This window comes from Denticeps clupeoides, chromosome 6 (genome assembly GCF_900700375.1).
Source record: "Denticeps clupeoides chromosome 6, fDenClu1.1, whole genome shotgun sequence".
NCBI classification, from domain to species: domain Eukaryota; kingdom Metazoa; phylum Chordata; class Actinopteri; order Clupeiformes; family Denticipitidae; genus Denticeps; species Denticeps clupeoides.
This window is the reverse complement of record NC_041712.1, coordinates 24660070-24681913: the sequence shown is the minus strand read 5'-3', so window position 1 is coordinate 24681913 and position 21844 is coordinate 24660070.

Here is a 21844-nt window from a genome sequence, read left to right as displayed (position 1 = left end):
TTGTGAACATGTCAAGTAAAAACGGAAAAGTTCGTGGGTCGAGGCAAAAGTGCCTGAGAAAAGCAATTAGTGAGTTTGACGAGTCTCCGTCTGGTGCTGACGTCGAACCGTGGAAGCAGATGTAGATGCCGGCATGGCGAGTAGATAAATTACATAGCATGAGCCAAGTCTCCAACTGGAAACCAGGGCGTGATTCGTGCACCAGTAGCCCCATCAGGGCATGAAATGGCAGTTCTCGCGGCTCCCAGGTCCCAGTTCCTGGCCTGGAAGGGTCAACATCTGAGAGTCTTCTCCTCCGCAGATGCAGACGACGTGGCCGTTGTGTTTTGGAGCTGGTGGAGTCCAGATGGTTGGGAAATTAGAGTCCCTTTTACATGCCTCGCTGTAGACGTCATGAGATGCTTGTCATTTTAAAAGGGTCGACCCGTTGGCGAGGAGATAAGGACGTCATGCAGCATTTGTAGTCCACCCAGTAGGCATCGGTGTTTGCACGCTGTTGCTGAAAGTAATGAAATATGTTCCGATGCCTTAAAACCTTCAGGAAGCCCGGCGTTCCCTGGGGTGCAAGCATGTTTAATGGTCTATAATGACTCCAGTGCATTTATGCCCCCCCACCCCCACCCCACCTTGCAAATTCGACCGCAGAGAACGAAACGTAAACTTTTGGAAGCAATCAATTTAGCAGATATGCATCGGTAAGAAAGCAGGCGGAGCTGGACGCATGAGATGGAGATTTGACACGTTGGGAACCTCTGTGCCACGCGGTTATTGGTGCTAGAACGCCCATCGTCTGCAGATAAGCGCTCTTGACTTACGACGGGATTTGAGTCATTAAGCTGTCTGCTTGCTCCTGTCGTAACGTATGAGGGGTCTGCGAAGTTACACCCTGACACCCCACCCAATGCATCTGGACCCCAGTTTTCTTCCAGAACACAAGAGCCACAGATGATGTCTATAGTCATGAGATGCATCTTCCTACTGAACAAAAACTGCTTTTGAACCTTCAAACGTGGTACAAATCATCACTCGGGCTCAAATGAGAACTGGTCTAAGTAAAAGGTCAGAGGTCACTGTCGGCCCACATTCCTTTTAACAGGATATGTCAAACACACCTCGAGAGATTTCGTTCAAATTTGCTCCACACTCTCGCTCACGGATCGACCGATGAGTGTTTGGTGGTCAGAGGTCAAGGTCACGGATGGTCACCTGAAAGCGACCTGGTCTGCAACATCTGTTGGATGTTTCCGAGTTCCGTCTATGGCCCGGATGTATTAAAAGTCTCACTGCTGTGACACAAGTGCTGCATGTTATAAGGTGCTGGGGACGTGCCTCTCTGTCACCTGTCCATGACCTGTCACCTGTCCAGGTTTATAGTCACGTATCATACCAAACGCAGTCGATGAAATGATGAAACATGGAACATCTCGCTATGAATTTCTCATCCCCCCATACTGCCGTATTTTTGTTCTGTAATATTTATGGGAAGGTTTTTATTCCTCCCCTGAAGAACATTTTACCACTCAAGGCTTCATCAGTGTCCAAAATGAAGGAAAAAAAGATCAAGGAGAACTGTAAAGTGAACACGGGTTTAAATGGGGTTTAGCATCCTATCAAAACATCTGAAACATCTCCCCCAAATGAAAAACAAAAGACGCACCGTTACCCTTTGAGGCTTTGGCCAGGAAGGAAAGAAGCCATATAGTATATCAGCCGGGATATACGGATGGTTTTGGACCGCGAGGCTTGTAATTGTTTCAGCAAGTGAAAGCCACGAACTATGAAGCGAAGCACCGACTGACCAGATGAGGAAGCCTAGTCTGGGAAAGTGCTTCTCGTGCTGCCGTTCATACAGCTCCGGTGGAATTCCGACACAGCGGCCTTCTGGAGATACCCTTCTAATACTCGCTTAATAGAAAAACGGGGGCACACTTCGGAAAATAGCTCTTCAGAAACCAAAAATAAAGACGCTTACAGGCTCCATTACTGGCTTATTGGAAATATTAGGGTTGCAGTCGATTTCTTAGTATGTGACTTCAACTTCAGATCTTTTGCATGCATATTTACATTAATTATTAATAGCAACTTAATACCACTCAGTGCAATTCATTCATTTGTTTAATCATTTTCATTTTTAGGGCTAAAGCTGGCTTTAATGCAGATTTCAGACCACGGTGTGAGGAGGATCGGGTCGTTTTTATACAATAGAACCAAGTGGGCGTATATTCATCCAGTACGTCTGAATCGATTGACGGCTCTTGAAATGAAGCAGAAAATAAAATTTGCTAAAAATAAAGAGTTGAATACTTTTCCTCACGCGATGATGCCACTTTGCGTGCACCTACATTTAAGTTCGTATCCCTCTCTTAGGACAATGCCTGTGTGATGCCTGGGCCGTCCTGGGCCAGCTAGGTGCTGCACATCACACAGGTGACCTCGGTGGCACCTCGGCGGGTCGGGATTCAATCCGGCAACCTTCCGATTGTGTGGGTGAATAGGACCCCCTTGTCAGTGACAGCGGAGGTGGAACAGTCACGAGGAGCTCCTTGGCTCCCAGTCACCTAGTAACCGCTTTCAGTTCAGTTTCCCCTTCCCCCCGTGTGGGTTTTTTTTTTTTACGGCCGAGAAAGGAGCCAGATGAGCCGGCCTGGATCTGTTTCTCATTTCAGCTGCCGAGAGAGGCGAAGGGAGCGAGAGGGGCGCTGCCATCCTACTAAAACTGGCCTCGTCCCCAACGGCCGTCACTTAGCAGTCGACCCAGGCCGCTGCCACGTTGGTCCAGGCCGTGCGTTTGCCTGTCGTTTGTATGGAAAAGATTTCAATTCCCTTTTTCCTTTCATCTTTCCTGTTGTGACCAACGAGCAAGGAAAATGTGGGGCGCGGCTCGGGCTTCGTTTCATCCCCCGCACTGACCGTGGAACTATGCCGGCCGTAATCTCTGCACATAAATCACCGTCGGCCAGTCGACAGGTGTGCCAGGAAACCCAAACAGGGGCCGGATAATATGGACTTTTCTCATCACCTTTTTAGAGCGCCTGGCATTTGGTTTTAGGACTTCGGTCGTGTCTCTGGAGGAAAAAACCCTAAAGTGCTTTTTTTTTTTCCTTTTTCAGGAAGCCAGCTGCCTGCTAATAGACAAAGTGCCTTTGTAGCGCCTTCGCTAACGCTTCATACGTTCCAAAAGCTCATTTAGACGCAGCTTAGCAAACCAGCACCCTGCTCCGGTTCCCCACCTTTGACCCACAGCATATATATATATAGTTCTACAGACGGACAAAACGAAGTTGACCCAGAAAGACTCTTACGGAACCCAGATTCCGGACTTGCGGTGAGCACTGGGCTTCCAGGTGAAGGGTGCAGAACGGGCACCGGCGAGGCACGAAGGAGCCAGACTGCGTGTCAGTTTCAGAAGCTGCTGCTCGTCCTGCTAGATGTGGCTTCAGACAATGGGGGCAGCGTAGATGTTAATCCTTTCCTCTTAAAGACACCCGAAGCAGGGGTCAGGGGTCGCGGATTCATTTTGTTATGTTACAGCCTTATTCCAAAGTGGATTTAATTCATTTTTTTCTTTAGATTTCTACACCCAACACTCCATTATTACAACGTGAAAAAAACTTTACTTGAAGTTTTGGCAAAGTTACAAAAAATAAAAACTATGAGAAATCACATAGTACATAGGAATTCACAGCCTTAGCCATGAAGCTGCATGCTGGATCATCCATGAGATGTTTCTGCAGCTGTGTCCACCAGTGGAAGACAGTTTTTTCATTTTTAATAAATTTTGCCAAAAGCTCATATTTACATAATGTTGTCATTATGGGGTGTTTTATATAGAATTCAGAGGAAATAAATGCATTTAATCCATTTGGGAATAAGATTCAAGATTGGTTTATTGTCAAATAATGTTTCACACAGACCCCCCCCATAGTGCAATCATAAAAGAAAAATAGATATGTGCATACACACTAAACTAAAACTCTACTAACTAAAACAGGTCATCTCTACACATAACCTGTAAGAAAAAGTGGAAAAAGTGATGCGCTGTGAATACCCTCGGGATGTACTGTACGTTATTCCCACCTTGTAAACTTTTATCAGCTGCGTGGAAGGTTTGTCTTCACGCTGAGATAAATGCACTGGGGCGCTGGCAGAGCTACAACACCGGAGGAATCGAGGCATTGATGCTGATATTACATTTCAACGTGACTGATTTTTCTCAGTAGGATTTAAAAGTTGTCAGAAATTGTGTCTTTAAAACACACACACACACACACACACACACACACTGTCGAGTCCTGAATGTGTGTATTGGACAGTCCAGAGCTACACTCTTCGCCGCACCGTCCTGTGGCCTCACCTGACAGGTTCACATCACTCTTTATCTGCTGCAGATAAAAATAATCCGCCGCTAACTTTTCCTGGAGCTCAGCGCACATTCCTTCCCGACTAGACGTCTTCATTCCAACTTTTATTTGATGTTAACTTTGGAAATCAATGCAAAGGTACAATTTATGCACAGAATCATTTAAACTCTAATGCTGCAGCTTATTCTTATTGCAGTCTAGTCATGCTTCTGAAATAAAGGAAATTATAGTCAAGTCAGTCCAACGTGTTACAAAATCTACTTCACAATATTTTTCAGTGCCTCTTGTAGGTGTTAATACACCTTTGATCTGCTACAGGATGTACAAACCTCAAAAACTCGTATTTTGGATGCCTTTACTGTGTAAAAAAGCATAGATAAATGCTGTTTTGAATGACTCCTGACTCCTGCCATGCAGGATATGCACATCTTATACCCAAGCCACTGTGAACTTCTTCACCCCTGTTAAAGTGCATGTAGCCATTGTTTCGGTGTATGATATGCTATTCCTGAAGGCCATAAATTGTTTCCACATGAAAGAAATATTCTCTGAAGGAAGAGAATATATTACCTATCTTTCCTTTTTTTTTTTAACCCTGACTTTAAAAATCACCTGCCCGGGTGCTGAAATCGCTGCCAGGTTCTGAGCTGGCTGGGAAGGACATTTTGCATGAAATCACTCAGGGTTTAGGCCTAAATTAGACCAGTTCATCATGAAGGCCAACTACTGCCACTGGGCCTTTATCTCCGCATCTTCACTTAAACCCTGGCACCACCTCAGTCTAATTGCAACACTTAATAGTTCCTGAAGGTCCCCCTTTATACGACATTCACTAAATGCATCCTAAATTATCCCATGTTCAGACCGCCCTGGGATTATAAAGGCTTGTGAGAAGGTTTGCATGGAACATGTGTGTCTGAAATGCATTCTTCTCATTTCCACAGTGCTGGCAGGATCCCACCCAAATTCAAACAGCGGTTCCATACATTGATTTAACGTTGTTTTTTTTTTGTTAGGAGAAGGAAAACATTTTGCAGCCAGAGCGTGTTAGCTTTTAAGGACAGAAATATTTTCCCAGCCGTCAGCAGCAGTGAGAAATGTCGCGGGCTGACCGAAGCTGGCAGCGTGTGGCCCCACTCAGGGTCTGGGGAGGTGGGCACCGGCGATGCCAGACAGACCTGATGGTTCCCATCGCCACCGCAGCATCTATGGCTGCACAGGCAGAGAAGCATCTCCCCTGAAGGAGATAAGCCCGGAACCCTAAACGGTCGCCAGAGGAGGGAAGGGACCACCTGCAGTTGTTGGAATGATGAACACAGCACCATTTAAAGATCTGAATTGCTTTCTCTGGTGGCGTCTTTTTGGTCAGAAAAAAAAAAGATCTTTGGAAGGTAATACGCAGCATTCTAATGGAACTTCCAATGTTACAACAGCCAAGAAGTTGCAAATGCCATAGAACATCCATCTCATTCACTCTGGATCCTCTTCTGAAAGTGGTAGACATGACGTGATCTAATCACTGTGAAGTTTTCATTTGTGGTCAATCTACAGTGTTCTACTATACATGAACGTGCAACACTGTTCAAGCTGGATTAGATGATCAATTGCACATAAATATCTGATTTTTATTTGCCAGACCATCCATTAAAAAAATATCCATGTGAGTAATATTAGATTAGATGTCATGAAACCTCTTTGTGGAATCAGTATTTTCTCTGCTATTGTGGAAGAAGGTTCCCAGTCTTAAAGTAAAGACTTTCTCCACTTTCCTCTCATGAATGGGCGTCTGTCTCAGTTGGAGTGAATCATATTTTACCTTTTAGTATCAATTACTGGTGTTTTCTAGCTGGAAATGGCAGAATGGCCTCGCCAGGACTCATATCCTCCTTTCCACCATGGAGACGCCGGCCGCACTGTCATCGCAGCTCAATGCCCAGCGGCGCTGGCCGGAAACCAGAAAATCTCAGCCGGCGGGACTGCAGCCCAGTCCTGCAGCTGAGTCACAGAAGCTGCCGGTTAAAACCGAGTCAAAGCTGCAGTAATTACGTGGCCCCGGGACTGTCTCTCGGTTGAAAAACAGGGGAAAACGGGACACTGTGGCTTGGCCGCATACAGCGCGCCATGCAAAGGCAGGAAACCGCAATATCTCGTATTACCAAAGCATGAAGGATGTCCTATTATGCAAGTTAATGGAAGGCCTGAGGTCTTAATCACTTCAGCAACAGTGGGTTTGGCTGAAATGATTTGGTGGCTTTTTCTTAATTTATTATCGGCGTGATAACTGTGATAAATGAGCTGAAGCAGTTGATCCTTCAAAGCTTTAAAACGTCCTAAGCTACTCTTGTCCTACATTCCCCTGCCCCTCACTCAGGGCTTGTGTGGAGTGTTCCAGACTCTGTAAAATGCAAAACATACATTTCATATATTTTGCTATGCAGTGAAATTCTTGGGCCAATCACAACGGGACAGTGAGGATTTGTAACGCTAAACAATACAAGACATTGTAAAGCTCTACGAACCAATACCAAGCAGGCAGGCGCTAGAAAAGAAAGAACAGCGTCGTTTTATTTCCCCAGAAAGTAGGGGCCATCACACAAATCAATGCAAAGGTACATAAATGCATACAAAATAATAAAAAAAAAAAATTGCAATGCTAAACAAACCAGTAGAAAATAATGTAACACTATACAAAAAGGTACTTACCACCATACAAAAGTAATTCAGATCAGTATAATGCTATACAAAGCAATGTAATGTTATAAAATCCTTATGTAAAGCTATACAAACCCAATACGTTTTTATGGCATTTATCAGATGCTCTTATTCAGAGCGACTTACATTCTCTAGTGACCGGGACAGTCCCTCTGGAGACACTCAGGTTTAAGGGTCTCGCTCAGGGACACAATGGTATGAAATGGGGTTTGAACCTGGGCATTCTGGTGCCACCCACCAGGCTACTACCACCCGATACAAAACCATGTACCATAGTAAAGGTATACAAGCCCACATGAAACGATGCAACTCTGCACAATCTGATGCATAATAATGGAAAGGCACAGCAAGGCTGTAGTGATTAGCAAACTGGCAGAAATGTCACGTCCATGCGGGCATGACGCAGCGGGTGCACAGACAGCAGGACGGAGAGTGACGAGAGGACGTGGAATGAAGGACTCTTTCACCTGACATCACGAAACCGGGGTTTAATTGGTGAAGCACAAGACAGGGGAGACATCCGAGACGTAGACACTAGTGAACATGGAACATAACGTTAAAGACCTGACAGCGAACAGAAACGAACAGGGCAGCTTTATACAATTAACACAGGTGAGAACGATTAGGGAACATTTCACATGACAACAATGAATCCCGGACCGGAGTAACCCCCATTTCGGACCGGATCGTGACAAGAAAAGGCAGATAACTAGAAAATATACAAGTGTAATGATGAATATGGACACAAATGTTTGCTGTAGAGGGTAGAGAATTATGATTCAATACATATTACATCATAAAAAAAAATACGACTAATAATACTATTTAGACCAGGGGTCACCAACCCTGTCCTGGAGGGCACCAGTCCTGCACAGCTCAGATCTTGTCATGTTCCACCTCACCTCATTCAACTCATGAACTGAGTGATAACGAGTACAAGAGTTGAATAAGTTGTGCTGAATGAAGGTAAACGCAAAATGTGCAGTACAAGTGCCCTCCAGGACCAGGGCTGGTGACCCCTGGTTTAGACAAATTATAACTATTTAGAATGTTTAGTCGAAATGACTAAAATGACAAAAATTCAGAAAAACGGTTCTTTTCAAGCAGGTAAAATGTTTGAATGGAAAAGGGAATTAAAGACTACAGACTCTTCTCGTTTGGTGTGAAAGTGGAGTAATTGTCATAGTGAAGCACAGCAGACATGGAACATCGCTGGGCGTTGGTGGTCGAGGGTTACATTTAGCTCCAGGAAACGGGGTTCATCCATAACCTTGCCAGAGAGTTTCTCCCACTCTGAAATTCCCCAGCGCAGCTCGGCCTCCCCTTGTCATTGCTCTGTTTTCCTTGGGTGAGTAGATCCCACGTGGGATACCCGTTTCCTCTCATCGTTGGCGTTTTTCTTTTCTAAAACCGGCCGGTCCAGAACAGGGTCACAGCCAAACGGCAAAATGCGTCAGCTGGCTGCCAGGCCCTGCGAGAGAAGAGAAGTTTGCTGATCTACCAACGCAGGAACAAAAGCGGGAAGATCTCATGCTGGAGAAGCAGATCCATTCCAAACTCCTCAGCTCCTCAGCGGGACCTGCACGTTGACTATCTACATTTACGGCATTTATCAGACGGCCTTATCCAGAGCGAGTTACAATCAGTAGTTACAGGGACAGTCACGTCCTGGAGACACTCAGGGTTAAGTGTCTTGCTCAGGGACGCGATGGTAGTAAGTGGGATGCGAACCTGGGCCTTCTGGTTCATAGGCGAGTGTGGTACCCCACTAGGCTACTACCACTCCTGTGAGGAGCTCTGGTTATGCTGTCCCAGTGGAGGTCAGTTCAGTCCCAAAATGTATTCAGGCTGAGGTGGTTTGATTGGGTTTTGGAGGGAGGAAGCCAACGTTCCATAATGGATAGGATGCCACATCATCACTGCAACATCCAGATGAAACTTGTTTCTGCAGCTTGGTCCGTAAAGACGGCTTGAGACGCGGCACACTGTTCAGGGTGAGCGTGAATCCATCTCAACGTCCCATTGAGAAATACCTGGGGTCACAGAGGACAATAAAAAATCTCGAAACGTGCTGAGTCATGTTTTCGCACCATCCCCATTCCATCGATCCATCACTCTGTGCCGCCCGTGTGAATTTCGCCGGTTCGTAAAACCTCAGGTGGCCGCGCACTGTGAAATTCGGCTCGTCGCGCCAAGTCCGTGGCAACTGGAGAGGAAGCGTGAACTTGCGGCCGACGAGGAATGTGACAGCTCAGGCGATCGAGAGATCTGAAATCCATGGACTTTTATTTTTGTAAATGTCCAAATGTCCAATGTCCAACACAATTTTACTTTAATCATCTCTATACGTTTTTCCAATGAATTCAATGTACAACACAAAAAAATAAAAAGAGAATGCGAGGATTTGCGAATAGTCGTTCGAATACGCTACAAAGACAAGATGTCTAATGTTAAAACCTCAATAACTCATTATATGCCCTTACTTACGATTGTATTCTGGATGCCTTTTTATTTAAAAAGCATGGATAAATGCCGTTAGTTTCAATGTGACAGCACTAATGATGCCTTCACAGATGCCCAGATGCCCTGGGCACGGCCGCACCACCACACCATCACAGATGCCAGCTTTTTGTATTCTGGCGTCTTTTGTATTGGGGCAGTGGTGGCCTAGCGGTTAAGGAAGCGGCCCCGTAATCAGAAGGTTGCCGGTTCGAATCCCGAATCCCGATCTGCCAAGGTACCACTGAGGTGCCACTGAGCAAAGCACCGTCCCCACACACTGCTCCCCGGGCGCCGGTCATGGCTGCCCACTGCTCACTCAGGGTGATGGGTTAAATGCAGAGGACAAATTTCACTGTGTGCACTGTGTGCTGTGCTGCTGTGTATCACATGTGACAATCACTTCACTTTACTTACTTTTATCCGTGATTTCGTCGGTCCGTCTCGGACGAGCCGGCGGCTGTTTATACACGAGGACAGTTTGAACTTGGACTTGTGAGCCCGCGTGGTAACATCCTTCACGGCACAATGTTGGTTTTCAACGCAGTGCGGCCTGAGGGGTCGAAGGTCACAGGTGTCCAATGTTGGTGTTCGGCCTGGCTGCTTCCGTGCAGAGATTTATCCGGATTCTCTCAATCTTTTGATCATATTTTGGATAGTAGATGATGAAATCCCCACATTCCTCGCAACTGAAGGTTGTGAAACGTTCTTTTTAAACTGCTGGACTACTTGCCCATGTGGTAGATCACTAAGTGGTGAACCTCACTCCATACTAGCTTGTGAACGACTTTTAGGGATCTCCCTTTATACCAAATAAAGTACGCCAAACCTGTAGTGTGGCCTAGCGGGTGAGGAAACAGACCCGGTAATCCGCCAAGGTGCCACTGAGGTCCCCACACACTGGTCCCCGGGCGCCTATCATGGCTGCCCACTTCCCCCCCGGGCTGATGGTTAAAAGCGTGCTGATCGTACTGCAGCGGCGGCCGGTGCCGAGGCCTGGCTGCGTCATGCGCGTGCAGCGGAATAATATTTCAATAAGATAACATTATTCTCAGGTGGCTGAAAAGATGACTGAGCCTCCGATTCCTCTACACGTTCGATCTGCGAACGCCAGAAGACAAGGTGACGCACCCCAGCAGCCGGCACTGAATACAATATAGTGCAAAAAATATATATATATGAATATGCTGCATGTCCAGGTTCATTTGTTGACTTATGACAACAAATGTGATATATTTTCTTGACTGATTGCAACTTTTAAACTACGGTGTGCCTGAGAAATTGGAGTCATTGGGTTGGATATCTGACACATATATCATGTAAACCAAGATTGAACAAATAAATATTTCCCCTTTTCAGTACTCTTTCAATGCAAACCACGACATGCAGGCATTTCGGGAATGTTTTCTATAACCCACATGCTGCCAAATCCTGTAGATTCATATTTTACTTGCTCTAATCAATCACTGTTATTTTTTGTTAATGGAGCATGCATCTGAGCCCACGTATCTGCAGATTATTGGGTTCAATTATGCAGCACATGTTCAGCTTCTGCGTATAAAAACCTCCCTCTACTCGTTCATGACCTTGGTGAACCAGAAAAAGAATAAAATAAAGCCGTGTTTTTACTCCAGAACCGGGACCGTTAAGATCTGGACTGGGCCCAACACGCGAAAGCAGCGCAAACAAGAGCAGAACACTTCAAGTGGAAACTATTCCAGACCCCAGTCCCATCTGCTTTCGTTTTAGAGTCTGATTCCACACCTAAATAAAGATCCCTCCTGAACACTTTTATTGCCCCGCTTCCCTCATTCCGCTGCCATTTTTTTATTTATTTTATTCTGCTGTCTCCCTGTGGGATTGAAAAAGTGAGTTTTTCTCTTTCAGCTCCCCTGTACTGGAGCTGACTGGTATGGGAGCAGGATTTTAGGGTTCCTGATCCATGCTGTAGCAACACAACCACAGCAATCCGCCGTTTCATATTCGTATGGGTCGTACGGGTTCGAAATGCAAGTTATTTGGCGCTTGTGTCATGTTGTTCCTGTACTTATACAGAGAAGTGATGACACCTCCAGGCATCAGGAGACATGGCCTGGAAGAGAGAGAATTGTCCTCACTGTGGAGCGTTAATCTGCAGTGGTGGACAGATTCTCTGCTGCTCCATGTCCATTTGGGGAGACTTTTCACATTACCTCTGTTCCATTCCGCTTCTCTACACTATGGAAAAGCTATCATTCTTGTATATTTATGAGTGGATAAAATTGTAAGTGTGCTGCAATTGTCTGTCTTTGTGGGCAAATCCACACAAATCTACACATATGGAGTGACGTGTACGGATCCTGTTAAATGAGTTTATGTTTATGCACATACAGATTCAACTTTTGTTACTTGAGTGTTGGAAAGACCCCGGTTCCCACTGCGGATTGAACCCATTGGACAAATTTGCACTCTGTGTCTCATATTTAGGACCCAGAACAGAAATTATGGAGTCGAGCAGATGCCAACGTCACCAAAAGATTTTTTTTTACGTTTATTATGTATTAAATTTGTCATTGATGCACCAGAAAGTTTAATGACAGATAATGTGATCAAGAGAGACCGGAACTAAAATCACGTGTGCGCTTCTTGTAAAAGGGATTGAGCCGGGTGTGAAAACGAATCACAACAAATCCATAAACCGTAGACAGATATCCAATGGTAGAAACCCGTCTGCTCCTCCGGTCCCTTCCCAGCGTTCTGGACTGAGCACGTGAGTCCCTTAGGAATGCTGGTGATAGATTAAATACGCATGAATAAAGCATGAACCTCAGAGCTCCTTGTCTCATCTCAACCCCCCGCCCACCACCGGTCCACCTTTATTCATCTCTTCAGTGCGTAGCCCCTTTGGAAGACCCCATTCCCTCATGGAGAATCTTCCAGGACCGGCGAGGAGCTTCCGGCTTGTAGAGTAGCGCTCCACCTCGCAGCTGACTCCCATGAGCCGGGTTCAAATGAATTTTTAGCGCCATAAAAAGACGGGCGTCGGCCATAAATCGGCCTCTGTGTGGGCCATGATGAGCTAAACACCTGCGGGATGCCAGAAAAAACGACAACAATAGAAGAGAGAGCAACGACGTTCCCAGGAAGCCCTGCAGCTCTGCATTTGACTGGCGCGTGTTTGTGCCATCGTTGGCCCGGGACTTCCAGCTCGAGCTCGGCAGACGTCTGTGCTGATGCAGGACGAGCGACGGAGTGGGAAATCGAAGGGAAAGAAAGTCACAGCGCGGCGAACCCGGAAAAGGCGGGCGGCCTTATAAGGTCAAGCTTGTCGCGATTTGGCAGAGCAGGAGCGGCCTTGGCCCGGGATCGCCGGCACTTTATGGATCTCGGAGCGGCTGGCGGTGATGTAAGTCCTCCGGTCAGTTTATAATCAGGGGCCAAGCGTAAATAACCCAGGACGCCTTGCATATGTTCCGCCCGAGAACAAAAGCAGCTCCGGGGCGCAGCGCGGTGGAGACAAAGGGGCTTTTTTCCTCCCGGACGGTTAGAGGGACCGTTTTTCTGTTTGTGTTGTCTCGAGAGCGTCTCATCCACCCCGATGCCAAGCACAACAGCACGAGAGAACATTCCAGAAGGTCCGGGGCTCTCGCTGCACGGAGCACATGGCGTTACAGGAGTCGAAGGCCGGGGGGCCGGGCGGGGCTCGGGGGGCGAGCACGTGCACGGCGCGCCACGGGGCTCCTGAGCGAAAGCAGGTGGGCGAAGCTGTAAACCTCTTAAAACCCCCCCTGGAAAACGGCGCCAGAGACCAGCGCACTTTATCACTTACCCACAATGCACCAGCCGCCGCTGACACGCGCCCAGGACCCCTGGCGGCCAAGGCAACATCTGAGAGGGCCAGTAAACATGAAGATCCACAGCGGGACGTGGCACCAGGGAGCCAAAAGCCCCAAACACCACCTTCTCAGGGCAAAGGTCAAGCATTTACACTGCGGCGGTGGCCTAGCGGGTAACACACTCGCCTGTGAACCAGAAGACCCAGGACACTTAACCCTGAGTGTCTCCAGGGGGGGACTGTCCCTGTAACTACTGATTGTAAGTCGCTCTGGATAAGGGCGTCTGGTAAATGCTGTAAATGTAAATGAGGAAATAAGACAGAAATAAACATTGTACACTGGTGTCCCATCAGTCCGGTTAAGTCCCTGCATGTGAAACGATGTCCCTGCAGAAGGACATTTTCGGAGCTTCCAGAGCTTCAGAATGGAATTCTTGACCTTTGTGACGCAGGTGACAAGGGCCTGCGGAGATGATGAACAGGCCCGAGATCGGGGGTCCCCCAGGACTCTGGCCTGGATCAGTCAGCACCCCCTTATGCATCATCACCGGTGCGCCACTGGAGAGGAGCATTATGGGTCCGGGGTGGAGGCAGCAGCTGCTTCTGTTATTTACTTTCTGGTAACGGATCTGACCAGAGAAATGATTCTTTTTCAAATTAAGATATAAAAAGGACATTTTTTTCATTATGTGAAGAACACACAGAATCGTCCATTTACCTCCATAATATTTTCATTCGTTTAAATTGACACTTCGGTTTATCATATTGCATGCTGAAGCGAGCATGCAGAACCGGAGAAAAGTGGAGAGGGTTTTAAAATGTCCCCTGATGCGAATCCGCAGATGTCCAAGATGAGAGGCTCCAGTCCGTCCCAGGTTCGTCTTCAGGATGTTTAGAACGTTGGAACGCGTTGAAGACACTTTTTCATTCTCAACGCTCTCTGATGCCTCGCCACTCTTCGCAGACCCGCCGTTGTTCAGCTGGGACGTGAGGAAACCACCTCTGCGTTTCTTTACAGAGTTGGCAGCGAGGAGGAAAGACCATGAAAACGTTCATGGCGCTCGTACAGAACCGCAGTGCTGGTGGTGCTAATGGAAGAAACACATGAGCCGCCCTGAGCCTGTAAACAGAAGAAAAAATACATTGAAATACTTTGTATAGTAATAATATAGCTGGATAAAATATTTGTGAAAAAAATTTGATCTAAATGTCCAAAATTCCCAGTGGCAGAGTCGTGTTCTGCCAGAGGTTTGTACATTTAAACAATACGGATTTACTGACTTTACTGTCATTCTACAGGCATAACGAATTATAATGTTTAATTGGAAGGAAACGCCCTCCTGTGGACAGGGGACAGTGTGTGTCAATGGAAAGAATCACATATGCTTTGAAAAATAAACTGGATGAGTATGAGGCAATCTGGCAACCATTCAATGACTTGTGACTTTTACAGAAGGAGGATTCAAGCAATGATGTGTAATAATAACCAATTTATAATAATATATAATAATTGATTGATTACTTTATTTCTTTCATTTCTCTCTCTCATTCTGTCATTTTAAGATAAGATGACGAGATAACACTTAAGTGTCCTGCTCAGGGACACGATGGTAGTAAGTGGGATTTGAACCTGGGTCTTCTGGTTCATAGGCGTGTGTCTTACTCACTAGGTTAGTCCCACAAATATTTTGTATGTTGTATTTGTGAGAGAGGAATTTTGGGGTTTGATATTTGTATTTGTATGATATAGTCCCCTAGTCTGTAGTCCCCTTGTGTTCAAGACTACATTAAACATCTGCACGTATGTAGCTAATGTAGAGTTTGACCATTTGATAAAAAAATGTAAATAACATAAGCAAATATATAATTCATATATATATAGAGAGAGAGAGAATGGTAGTAGCCTAGTGGGTAACACACTTGCCTGTGAACCAGAAGACCCAGGTTCAAACCCCACTTACTACCATTGTGTCCCTGAGCAAGTCACTTCACCCGGAGTGTCTCCAGTGAGAGTGTCTCTCACTGTCCCTGTAACTACTGATTGTAAGTCGCTCTGGATAAGGGCGTCTGGTAAATGCTGTAAATGTAAATGTAAAAACTCTTCCAACAACTGCACCCAAAACAAAACAAGACAAGACAAGACAGTGCCAGTTCAAAGAACCGGGAAAATAAAATTAAACATATGAACATTTGTGCATACAGGGAGCCTAGCGGTTAAGGAAGCACAAATGGCAATTTATTTTGTATGTTGTATTTATGAGAGAGGAATTTTGGGGTTTGATATTTGTATTTGTATGATATATATATATTACCTTTACTGATAAGCAGTCATGAAGCAGGCAGACGTTCCAGGTTTCGTACCACATGAACCGTCACTGTCGGCCTGCGTCGGGTGAGGGATTCGCGGAGACTCGTCTGGACGAACGTTTCACTCAGACTCACAGGAAGTCTAACGGCCGTAAACATTCCCTGCAAAACGATATTCATCAGATATAAAGACCTCAATTCAAAATCACCGGATTCAGGGGATTTCAGGGGCGCGAGATGCCGACTTTTCAGTGCATTCCTTTCCTAAAGACACCAGCCACTGCAGGAACTTCCACCCAGCCAGACGCAGAGTGCATCACTTGAGCTGGAAATGGGAATAAAAGTGGGTGAAACCAGGTCCATTGCTCAGCTGTGCAGGGCCTGGTTGACGTTCTGTGGTTTCTGGGCGTCTGGCGCACGAAGCTCCTCGATCCCGGCAGGGAGCAGGAACACATTCGCACGAGGGGCAGAGCCCTCGCCGAGACCGATTCATTTATCAGCCCGCTGCTGGAATTCGTTTGCACTGAACTGAAGGGGGGGTGTCTTTGCAGTAGCGGCCTGTCAGAACAATCTGGGCTTTTCGCTTACATTATTCTTCTACTTCACTTGGAAGCACATGGGGATCTTTACAGAGAAATACTGCCGCTGGCCCGGGTTGCGGCGCGGCTGCTGCTTTTCACCGCAGTGCCACCAAGTGGCCGGAACAAGGGCTTTACTCGCCTTTTTATTCAGACATCACCACCACTTGCTCTTTCCCGCGCAGTTCCGCACGTTTTTTTAAACCGGGGCCTTACAGTCAGTGCGAGGCGAGCCGTGCGCTACGTGGTTGGACCCCCACGCCACATCATAAAAGCCCGCGGGGGAAAATAATAAAACCACCGGCATTGCGAGACCACCGCAAACTGGCCGTGGTAGAGGGTGGGTTTCGCATTAACAACCTTTCAGTGCCAAGCGCAGGTAACTCTGCTCGGAGTTTACAGCCGTTAATTACCGTTTACTAGTCTGGACTGGTGAGAGCCGGGGCTCAAAGGCAGAACATGATTAGGACTGGGTGGGAGGAAAGTGTGAGAATCAGGGGGTGTCTTTGCAGATTCCAGGGTCAGTAGGTCAAGAACAGGAGAAAATAAACGGGAACACAGTTTCTCGTGACAGATGTCTTACATTTCTGCAATTTCCAGAGAGAAAAAAAGTGCTGTATATCGACAAACCCCAACTCTCAGTTGCTTAGTTGCTTGGCCCAGTGTCAAAAAATGTGTTTCTGTAGTCCCCTTGTGTTCCAGACTACATTAAACATCTGCACGAATATAACTAATGTAGTGTTGGACCATTTGATAAAAAATAACAGGCAAATATATAATTCATATATATATATATGTATGAGAGAGAGAGAGAGAGAGAGAGAGAGAGAGAGAGAGTAGAGTAGCCTAGTGGGTAACACACTCGCCTATGAACCAGAAGACCCAGGTTCAAATCCCACTTACTACCATTGTGTCCCTGAGCAAGACGCAAGACACTTAACCCAGAGTGTCTCCTGGGGGGGGACTGTCCCTGTAACTACTGATTGTAAGTCGCTCTGGATAAGGGCGTCTGGTAAATGCTGTAAATGTAAAAACCTATACATATGACGTACAACCAAGCAAGGGACCTCAACTGTGAAATTCTTCCAACAACTGCACCCAAAACAAAACAAGACAAGACAGGGACAGTTCAAAGAACCCGGAAAATAAAAATTAAACATACAGGGAGTGCCGAATTATTAGGCAAATGAGTATTTTGTCCACATCATCCTCTTCATGCATGTTGTCTTACTCCAAGCTGTATAGGCTCGAAAGCCTACTACCAATTAAGCATATTAGGTGATGTGCATCTCTGTAATGAGAAGGGGTGTGGTCTAATGACATCAACACCCTATATCAGGTGTGCATAATTATTAGGCAACTTCCTTTCCTTTGGCAAAATGGGTCAAAAGAAGGACTTGACAGGCTCAGAAAAGTCAAAAATAGTGAGATATCTTGCAGAGGGATGCAGCACTCTTAAAATTGCAAAGCTTCTGAAGCGTGATCATCGAACAATCAAGCGTTTCATTCCAAATAGTCAACAGGGTCTCAAGAAGCGTGTGGAAAAACCAAGGCGCAAAATAACTGCCCATGAACTGAGAAAAGTCAAGCGTGCAGCTGCCAAGATGCCACTTGCCACCAGTTTGGCCATATTTCAGAGCTGCAACATCACTGGAGTGCCCAGAAGCACAAGATGTGCAATACTCAGAGACATGGCCAAGGTAAGAAAGGCTGAAAGACGACCTCCACTGAACAAGACACACAAGCTGAAACGTCAAGACTGGGCCAAGAAATATATATATATATATAAGGTTTTATGGACTGATGAAATGAGAGTGCGTCTTGATGGGCCAGATGGATGGGCCCGTGGCAGAGAGCTCCAGCAGCAAGGTGGAGGTGGAGTACTGGTTTGGGCTGGTATCATCAAAGATGAGCTTGTGGGGCCTTTTCGGGTTGAGGATGGAGTCGAGCTCAACTCCAGTTTCTGGAAGACACCTTCTTCAAGCAGTGGTACAGGAAGAAGTCTGCATCCTTCTAGAAAAACATGATTTTCATGCAGGACAATGCTCCATCACACGCGTCCAAGTACTCCACAGCGTGGCTGGCAAGAAAGGGTATAAAAGAAGAAAAACTAATGACATGGCCTCCTTGTTCACCTGATCTGAACCCCATTGAGAACCTGTGGTCCATCATCAAATGAGATTTACAAGGAGGGAAAACAGTACACCTCTCTGAACAGTGTCTGGGAGGCTGTGGTTGCTGCTGCACGCAATGTTGATGGTGAACAGATCAAAACACTGACAGAATCCATGGCTTTTGAGTGTCCTTGCAAAGAAAGGTGGCTATATTGGTCGCTGATTTGTTTTTGTTTTGTTTTTGTTTTTTTTTTTTCAAAACTACTTCCAAAAACATTCAGCTTTGATATTAATGAGTTTTTGGGAACATGGTTGTTGTTCAATAATACAACTTGCCTAATAATTCTGCACTCCCTGTTATGAACATTTGTGCATACAGGGAGCCTAGCGGTTAAGGAAGCGGCCCCGTAATCAGAAGGTTGCCGGAAGGTTCGAATCCCGATCTGCCAAGGTGCCACTGAGGTGCCACTGAGCAAAGCACCGTCCCCACACACTGCTCCACGGGCGCCTGTCATGGTGCCCACTGCTCTCCAAGAGTGATGGTTAAATACAGAGGACACATTTCACTGTGTGCACCGTGCGCTGTGCAGCTGTGTATCACAATGACAATCACTTCACTTTCACTTTCATTTGGGAACAGCTGAATCAGTGATGAACAGTTCCATTGCAGAAGATTAATCCACAGAATAAATATGAGGTCAACCACAAGCCGCGTATTTACTGTACTGGTACGTATTAATATTAAACCAGAACCAGTGTGCAGTGCATGTTGAGTGTTCTTTGACTCGATTGGTGGAATCGTGTTCTGTGTTTGTGCTCTTTCTGCGGATTCAGAATCGCATGTCTGCAGACAAATGACATTTCCTCATCTCTCCCGGAGGACAAGCGGGGAAAAAGAGCGCTCCATGCGAGAAGGTCCTTCTAACACGTTCCGTTCCGCCTGTCACGTTCTGTTTTGCTCTGTCTCAGAGACCCGCACACATTCAGAAAATGGCCGTAAAATACTTCATGTTGATATTTGGGCCTTTTGCCGCGTCGCATGCAGCTCTCAAGTCAAAGTGAAGTGGTTGTCACATGTGATACACAGCAGCACAGCACACAGTGAAATTAGTCCTCTGCATTTAACCCATCCCATGGAAGAGAAGTTGAAGGGAACATCAGCGTCTTGTTTCAATTAGAACATTAAAAAAACAGTTTTTATGAAGCCGGCATGACCGCGCTTTTGGGCCGTGAGATAAAAGACGTGATTGGAGGCGACTCACTCCGGACTGTGGCGTAAATGGAAGAACGTAAAGGCGGTTTGTGTCTGGGATGGTGGGACCCCTCAGACCGTCAGGGTGCGATGTCGTGCGAGCTGGACGAGCGAAGGCCTGAGTCAGCCGCTGAGTGCGTTTGTGAGGCTCACCGCACTTCAGATCGAAACTGCAGTCGTTGGGGTAAACGGATCTTGTATGATCCGTGAGTAATGTCCAGGTCAAAGGTGACGGCGTGTTTTTCCTTCTCTCCGTGCCTTTCTTCTGCTCGCAAATGAAAAACACACGCTGGCCATTCCTCAGCGCACTGACGGTGCACTTCTCTCGGGTGACAGATTCATTGCTCAGAGAGCAGCGGGGTTTAGCTTGTGCATTAAGTCTACAGCCTGTCGTGATGTTCCTACACACCTGCGTCTCAAAATAACTGCACGCATATGGAATCTTTTCTTGTGTGTGTGTGTGTGTGTGTGTGTGTGTGTTTTATACTCACGTGCTCCAGCCCTTATGAAAACGATTTTATGCTGAAAATAACGGTTTGATATATTTCACGGTAATACCGGGACTGGAACTCGTCACCAGCTGAGCCCAAACATCTCCTAGAATGATGATGTGCGGCTTGTAGCCTGCAAGGTCCTTCACCGAAAGGAAATTCTTACTCGCGGTGCACCATCACATCCTGGCGAACGACGATGCCTTTTCATGCGTTTCAAAATGTCTACTTTACAGCACTGCCTCTCGCTCACTCAATATCCTTCATAAATGAACATTCCAAAGTATTCAAACTGGCTGAAGGATTTACCAAATCAAATAAATGAGGAAATAGCACAGAATTCGAGATGAAATTCAGTGACTATAAAAGTCTCTCATACCGACTTCACGCTCTCGGTATTGAAACTGTCACGTTTTTAGTGTTTATAATGAAACAGAAATTTGCCGCTGATGATATCGAGGAAAACAAAGCCCTAGATCTCTAAGAGAACATTTCCAAACCAGGCACAGTGAGGAACAATGAAACCAAGAGAGCTTTCTTGCTGGGAGGGTGGCGTGGGGCGTCCTCTGCTGGACACGTCTGGAAAGTCACCTGCCAATGTGACGCATCACTCTTCCTACCAGGATTTTGGTGACGCTGACGTCACTGCAAATTACGGCGGCCACACCAATGACACAGATAAAAAAATACTGACGCTGGCCTACAAAGCTAAACGTGGGGTTTCACCATCCAACCTCAGTGGGTGGGTAACACACTCGCCTATGAACCAGAAGACCCGGGTTCGAATCCCACTTACTACCATCGTGTCCCTGAGCAAGACACTTAACCCTAAGTTGCTCCAGGGGGGGACTGTCCCTGTAACTACTGATTGTAAGTCGCTCTGGATAAGGGCGTCTGATAAAGGCTGTAAATGTATTATACCTCGCCCTCTCCGACCCCCCAGTACTGCTCGCCTGGTCCCTCCAGCGCTGAAGGTGTGAGGAAGACGCTCATCTTGACTCTCCTCTGTCTTGGTGGTGGAATGAGGTTGCCCTCGAGGTCAGACCAGCACAGTCGCTGAGGATTTTCAATCGGCCGCTTAACACCTTCCTCTTTAGAGAAAACTTAGACTAACTTGTAACTTTCTTATAGCCTGATTTATGTAAGGAAAAACTACAAGCGAGTGAATAAAATGACTGCATTCATGGTTGGGGGTCCTAGTGAACCAGAACTGATTATGTTGTAAATCGCTCTGGATCAGGGCATCTGCCAAATGCCATAAATGTAAATGTAGTTCCATGCAAATTTACCTTACTTACTAAGTAATAAAATGTTCAAAAAATAAATGCAATGTTTATATTTTCCTATTTTAGTTCTATAGCTGTAATATTGCTTTTTGCATTGTATATTATTCAGAAGTGATCCTAATTTGTAGGTCTGTAGGATAATGTGAGTATTATCTGGTGTGCGTCTTAATCTGAACTGATCCAGGACCAGCTGTCTCTTCCTATTCATGTTACAAACCAGAGTATCTATTTTCCAACCTTCACCCCATAAGAAAGACACAGATTCTGTTCTGACACCCTGTAAATATTGCAGTTCTTGACAAATCTATACAAAAAGCCTGTGTATGAACCTGCCCTGTCTATAGTTATAGGGGTGGTAGTAGCCTAGTGGGTAATACACTCGCCTATGAACCAGAAGACCCGGGTTCGAATCCCACTTACTACCATTGTG